General features: G+C 44.4%; 1 protein-coding gene across 4 annotated transcripts in view; it reads right to left on the reverse strand.

The window, feature by feature from the left end:
* ASTN2 (astrotactin 2) overlaps positions 1-7,230 on the reverse strand; it is a 989,097-nt gene that overhangs the window by 211,409 nt on the left and 770,458 nt on the right. The gene's annotated exons all lie outside the window — the stretch shown is intronic.

Here is a 7,230-nt window from a genome sequence, read left to right on the forward strand (position 1 = left end):
AATCAAATGGTTTGCCTCGAAAATGAACAGAGATCATTCTGTCATTTTTGAGATTGCACCCAAGAACTGCATTTCGGAATATTTTGTTGACTGTGATGGCTACTCCATTTCATTTAAGGGATTCTTGCCCACAGTAGTAGCCATAACAGTCATCAGAATTAAATTCACCTATTCTGGTTCACTTTAGTTCACTGATTCCTAAAATGTCGACGTTCACTCTTGCCATCTCCTGCTTGACCACTTCCAATTTCCAAAGAGTAAATTTAACCCGGGAAGTAAGGGAATGCAGAAAGAAAGGAAAACAGTCAGGCAAGACAAAATAATAGTTTAGACATTAAACAAAGTCAAGTAGTTCCTCCTCAAGGTCTATAGATAATATTCTGAGCCATATCCTTTGAGCTTTTTTGCAGACACTGAAACCTGCCCCCAGGTGGAAAAAGTTAACTCCACGCTGCCCACAAGCACATAGTCCCCAGATGCGTTGAATCGAGACAGCCAATGATATTGACTCCGGATTACCTTATCAATTAGAAGAATGCCTACAAAGCTGATCACACACCCTACAACCCCCCTCCTTCACCTTGTCTTTAAGAACCTCTCCCTGAAACTCACTGGGGTTTTCAAGACTTTTGAGCACTAAATATCTGGACCCCTTGCTCTGTGCCCTGCAATAAACACTGCTCTTTGCTTCACCACAGCCCTGTGTCTGCAGATGGGCTTAACTGCCCCTGGGCAAGCAGACCCAGGTGTGGTTCAGTAACACTTGATCCACACAAGTTCAGACCACTGCAAACTCGGTCTGGTCCATGCATAGAAGCGTATATTATGCTAAAATAAAGATTCAAAGTCCTAAGCCAGCTATTCCCATATCCGTACAAGAAAATATCAAAACAAAGGAAAGCATAAAACCTCCCTGCGTAAGGACATTTACGCGGTCTTCTTTGTGATGGTTAAATGTTTAAAAACGGGTTTGTCAATTTGACGAGTTATTATGGAGCCAGTTTATATGATTTCAAACATTATTCCATATTACAAAAAAAAATGTTGGCGACTCGGCACAGTCACAAGTATGTAAGAACAGATTAAAAAGGAACTTGGTAACTATTTACATTTACGTAAGTATAACCAACATAAGGATTATATTAAGGTGATGCATAAAGTTGACCCTTTAAAAATTCTCTTTTATGCTGTAAATTTAAGTCAAATTCTAACATTTACTGAGCATCTACTAGGTATCGAGTGTAGGCTAGGTTGAGAAACACACAAGGATAGAGGAGGCATACAGAGATTAGGGTCAGAGTTTCAGCAGAGAGTAGATACGTGACAGACAGATGAAAGGATAGAAATGTACATAAGTAGAATAAGACTGACAGGGGGAGAGAAGAAAGGAGAGAGGGAGCGGGAGAGTTGAGTCAGAGGGATGGAGGCTCTAAGACGACCCGTGATGATCTTACCTCCTGCTACACACTGCCGGTTATAACCTCTTCCACTTGAGTAAAATCCACAACAATACAGCAGCATTGAGAAGTGCCACTTCTGTGATCAGGTTACAAAAGACTGAGACCTCTCTTTTGCTGGTTTTGATGAAACAAGCTGTTTTGGAGAGGCTCCTGGGGCAAGGAGGAGAAGGAAATGGCAACCCACTCCAGTATTCTTCCTGAGGATCCCGTCGGCAGAGGCGCCTGGTGGGCTGCTGTCCATGGGGTCGCACAGAGTCAGACATGACTGAAGCGACTTATCATGCATGCACGCATGCATTGGAGAAGGAAATGGCAACCCACTCCAGTATCCTTGCCTGGAGAATCCCAGGGAGGGTGGAGCCTGGTGGGCTGCCGTCTATGGGGTCGCACAGAGTCGGACACGACTGAAGCGACTTAGCAGCAGCAGCTGGGGCAAGGAGCTGAGGGAAGCTTCCAGCCAAAAAGCCAGCAAGGAACTGAAGCCCTCAGTCCAACCACAACCAGGTGATTTTAGAGACTGATCCTTCCCAAAACTTTCAGCTGAGACCCCAGCCCTGGTCAATAACTTGACTGAAGCCTCGTGAGAGACCGTGGATCAGATCTAGCTCAGCTGTGCTCAGATTCCTCACCCACAGAACCTGTGAGATGAGAAATCTGTGTTGTTTCAAAGCACAGAAGTTTGGGGATAGTTTGTTATCCGGTGATAAATATAAGTAATATAGATATGTAGATTAAATTTTCCATTATTTCATGAAAATTCTAGCAGTTATAAATCTCTAGACTCAGACAAATTGGTTAGGATGCATTAGAGTTTTAATTCCTTACCTTTTCTACTTTATTTTCCATAAACAAAGCATTTACCTCTCGCCTCAGCATTCAGCTGCTAGCATGCAAAGGAAAAGAGAACATCTTGTCTTAATGCGTGTGTGTGTAAAGTCACTCAGTCGTGTCCGACTCTTTGTGACCCCATGGACTGTAGCCCACCAGGCTCCTCCGTCCACGGAATTCTCCAGGCAATAATACTGGAGTAGGTTGCCATTCCCTTCTCCAGGGGATCTTCGTGACCCAAGGAGTAAACCCAGGTTTCCTGAATTGCAGGCAGATTGTTTATCGACTCAGTCACTAGCGAAGCCCCTTTGTCATAACGGTAATAATAATAATGACAATAACAGCTACTGTTCACAGAGCACTAACTCAGGTAGGGCTCTAAAAACTTTAGATCTATTAAGTCATCTACCATTTACAACATTAGTATGAGGAGTATGTGTGGTTAGTCGCTCAGTCATGTCCAACTCTGTGACCCCATGGACTGCAGGCCACCAGGCTCCTCTGTCCACGGGACTCTCCAGGCAAGAACACTGGAGTGGGTTGCCATGCCCTCCTCCAGGGGATCTCCCCGACCCAGAGATTGAACCCACATCTCTTAAGTCTCCTGCACTGGCAGGCAGGTTCTTTACCACCAATGCCACCTACTACTATTATTCCCATTTTGCAGAGGTTGAAAATGAAGTACAGAACGGCTAGGTAAGTTGTCCAAGGTTACCCAGTTTGTCAGTTGCAACAAATTCCCAAACATCACTTCAAATCATTTAATCCATTCCCCAAAATGACCTTTCAGGTGGTTGGAACTGGGGTTCCAACCCAGGTTTGTCTGACTCTGAAGCCCTCCACTGCACAATGACGGACTTCATAAGCAAACCTAATAATAATAAATGTGATGCAACGAACATTACTGTACATTAGGCAGTATCCTAATATGAAAGTGCTTAACATCCGTATCTTATTTTGCTCCCAACAATGCTGTGAGTTAGCCATTGTTATCACTGCTTTAAAGAGAATAAAAGAGAGGTTAAACTACTGATCGTCTTATAAATGCAGAAAACAGTACTTAGCTGATATGCGGATGTTATCAGTTAAATTGTGTCCCCCCCCCAAAAAAAAAGATATGCTGAAATCCTAACCTCCAGTATGTCAGTACATGACTATTTAAAAATAAGGTTGTTGCAGAGGAATTAGTTAAGATGAAGTCACCCTGGAGTTTTAATTGGGTAACGTGGAGATCACAATCTAATAGGACAGGTGTCCCTATAAGAAGACGCAGATGTGAATGAAAAATGTTGCCTGCTGCATCAATAGACAAAGGATAGTGTAGCCATCAGGTCAGCAGTTGTTGCTGACCACCTCCAACTACGCACCCTGAGGGGATTCAGGCCAGAGAAAAGTAGGCCACTGGCCCTAGACAGTCCAGGTGCAAATCCAAGGAATGATTTCAGTGAACCCAGATTATCATATCTTCCCATACATAAAAGAGCACTACGTTCACTAACTCGAAGTTCTGGTTTTCTTTAACCATAAGCTTTTGATGTTCCGACTATCTGGATTTTGTTGCAAAGCTACTAGCTATCCTGGTTCCTCCCTCACTTCTGTGAGCAGTCCTCAGAGTTATCCGAGACACTGTCTTCTGAGCTTACGTCCTCAGATTGTCGGCCAAGTAAATTATAATTCTCAACTTTTAGGCTGTGCTCTTTTTTTTTTCCCAATCAACAGATCCACACAAAGAGAATGCCATGTAACGACAGAGACACACAGGGGGGAAAATGACCATATGAAGCTGGAGGCTGAGATTGGAGTTTTGTTACCATGAACCAAGGAACACCTGGGGTCACCAGAAGCTGGAAGAGAAACGTGAGGATCCTCCCCAGAGAGCTCAGAGAACGTCTTGCCCCGCTGCCACCCTGATTTCAGACTTCTCGCCTCCGGAGCAGTGAGAGAGTACATTTCCCTGCTTCACCCCACCCAGTCTGTGACTCTCCGTTATAACAGCCCAAGGAAGCTGATACAAGTGGTATGAATGTTAAATGAAAAAAAAAAAAAGTTATGTAAAATGCTGAATAAAGTACTCCACAAACAGTATTTTTAAAATGTCTCTGTATGTGGAAAATAATGTGTCAAGGATATGCAAAGCCAGAAGATTAAAATAAGTGCATTTCCCCAGGGTGTTTACTTGGAGATTTTTTAATTTAACTTGTGAGTAATTTAAACATTTTTTTAAGGCAAACAGGATTTTTTTGTTTTATTTTCTTTTTTAAGAGAAAAGAAAGGTTTTTGTTGTTTGTTTTGGGGACACATAATTGGATTATACCTACAGACTGTCAGGAGTACCATTAGCTCCTCTCTATGATAGGGGAAAGGTCAGTATAAAAATACAATGAGTCCTGAATTGAGACTATGGGCTTGTAACAGTGATTTTCATCAAATAGGGTGCTAACTTCCCACCTGGTCTAAGGAGGGGGTATAGGTGAGGTCTCAACTCTCCCATCGCCCCTGCCTGCAACACAGTGGCTGGTAGAAGAATGGGAGGCTTCTGTCCAGAGAGGCTTCTTCCCATTTTGGTGAAATCCACTGCACTAAGTCTCCAACATGGCAGAAACCCAGGGCAGAGGGCAGTCCCTCATTTTCCCAGGCAATGCTGCTCAGAAAAGCTCATCTGAGTGTCTCTGCCTTAATAGGACCAAGCTCTGGGGTCATAATGACAAGCAACTGCCCCACTTTCCTTTGAATAACTGAGAAATGGAATGTGTGCTTAGTCGCTCAGTCCTGTCAGACTTTTTGAGACCCCATGGACTGTAGCCTGCCAGGCTCCTCTGTCCATGGGATTCTCCAAGCAAGAATACAGGAGTGGGTTGCCATGCCCTCCTCCAGGGCATCTTCCCAACCCAGGGATCAAACCCAGGTCTCCCGCATTGCAGGCAGATTCTTTGGGTCTGAGCCACCAGGGAAGCCTGAGAAATGGAACATTGCCTGCCATATCAGTAAACAAGGAAGTCAGTTATCGGTGATTGCAGCCCTCCAATATGAGTTGATGAGCCCTAAGGGCACTCAAGAAGGAGAATACCTGCCCTCTAAGATCCGTCAGGCTGCAGTCACTCCCTACAGTGAGCCCCAAGGGAGCTCAGGATGTGAAACACAGGTTACTGGCTCGAGAGCTGAGATGCACATGAAAGGGATGATTTCAGTGAGTTCAGACTCTTGCATCTTCTCAGGCATGCTCTTTTGTTTCAGTTTAGTCGCCTGGTCCTGACTGACTCTTTGTGACCCCATGGACTCACGCAAGCCCACCAGGATCTTCTGTCCCTGGGATTCTCCAGGTAAGAATACTGGAGTGGGTTGCCATTTCCCTCTCCATCCCATGCATAGAAAAGCTCTAAATTCCTTAACTTGGGATATCTGGTTTTCTTTCATTACCAATAATCTTTTGATGTTCAGACTATCTGCCCTTTGCTGTAAAACTTCTATATAACCTGGCTCTTCCTCTCCTCTCTTAGGGGAAGTTCATTCAGGATCTCTTGAGATACTGTCTCCTGGGCCTAAAGTCCTAAAAGTTCCCACCAAATAAAATATAGCTCTCAATTTTTAGGTTGTGAATATTTTTAAAGTTGACATTTCTAAACATCATGTCTCCTCTCTTTTGAGGCTTAAAAACAAAACTTAATAAAATAGAAAGATAGCCAGTGTGGGTAGTCTTTGGACAGGAGTTTGTAGCATGTCATGGGCCTAACTGACCTGGGTTTATTCTCCAGCCCTGTTCCTTCCCAGAAGGTGACTGTAGACAAGTCATTTAATCTTGCAGAGCATCGGTTGCTTCTTTTGTGAGATAAAGTAACTGACGCCTACTTGAATCATTGTTGAGAAGATTAATTGTGACATAGGACAATATCTATGGAGTGCCTGGTATATTGCTGCTATTCAAAAAACAGTCCATTCTTATCCGATTGACCCCACTCAGTTATTTTGCAGCTAAAATAACTCTAGGTTAGACGGGATGTGATTTGCCTAAGGTCACATTTCTGAGTCTGACTCACTCAGCAACTTCTACGTGCTGGACACAGTGCTAACAGATATGACAACAAACACGCATTGTCCTTCAGGGAGATCACAGCCGACTGGTGACAATCGCAGGGAAGTGGGTAATTAAAACCCAACCTGGTATATGCTTTGTGAGAAATTATCAGCTTGCAATTACTGCTGAGCATGCTGTGAGCATACCCTTAATTAAATGCAAACCACTATATATTAATAACCTCAGTTAATCCTACAGCAAACCTCATTTTCACTTAGAAATAAAGAAATGGGCAGAGAGATTAATCATGGTTAAGAGGTGGGGTTCTCAGAATCAGGTTGCAGTCTGGGCTTTATGATTATGAATACGGGGCCCTGCTATTTTAATCACCTGGGCATCAGTTGCTTGTCTCACAGGGTCACTGGGAAGATCAAGCAAACTGTGCATGTGAAGGGTTTGAGGGCAGCACGACACTTAGGCTTGTTACTGTTTTCGGTTGTTGCTTTGTCATTGTGAAGGGTCGCCTTACCTACCCAGGATGTCAAATCCAAGCCCATCCTCCTTCCAACCTCTCTCTGTTCCTAAGCTATACTGTACAGTCACCCACAGGAACCTGTGCTGGTGGCAGGAGTGGTCTACTTGCTAAGTCGTGTCTGACTCTTGCAACCCCATGGACTGTAGCCCACCAGGCTCCTCTGTCCCTGAGATTTCCCAGGCTAGAATACTGGAGTGGGTTGCCATTTCCTTCTCCAGGGGATCCTCCGCACCCTGGGATTGAACCTGTCTCTCCTGCATTGCAGGGGCAGTTTTTACCGCTGAGCTGCCAGGTATTGTAGCTGACCCCAAACTATCCAGGGGCTACAGGTCCTCGCCAGCCAACAGGCTAGACCATTTCTCACCCGTGAAGACTCTTCCCCTTTCTGGCTGCCC

Source organism: Cervus canadensis, chromosome 30 (assembly GCF_019320065.1).
Source record: "Cervus canadensis isolate Bull #8, Minnesota chromosome 30, ASM1932006v1, whole genome shotgun sequence".
In the NCBI taxonomy this organism is placed as follows: domain Eukaryota; kingdom Metazoa; phylum Chordata; class Mammalia; order Artiodactyla; family Cervidae; genus Cervus; species Cervus canadensis.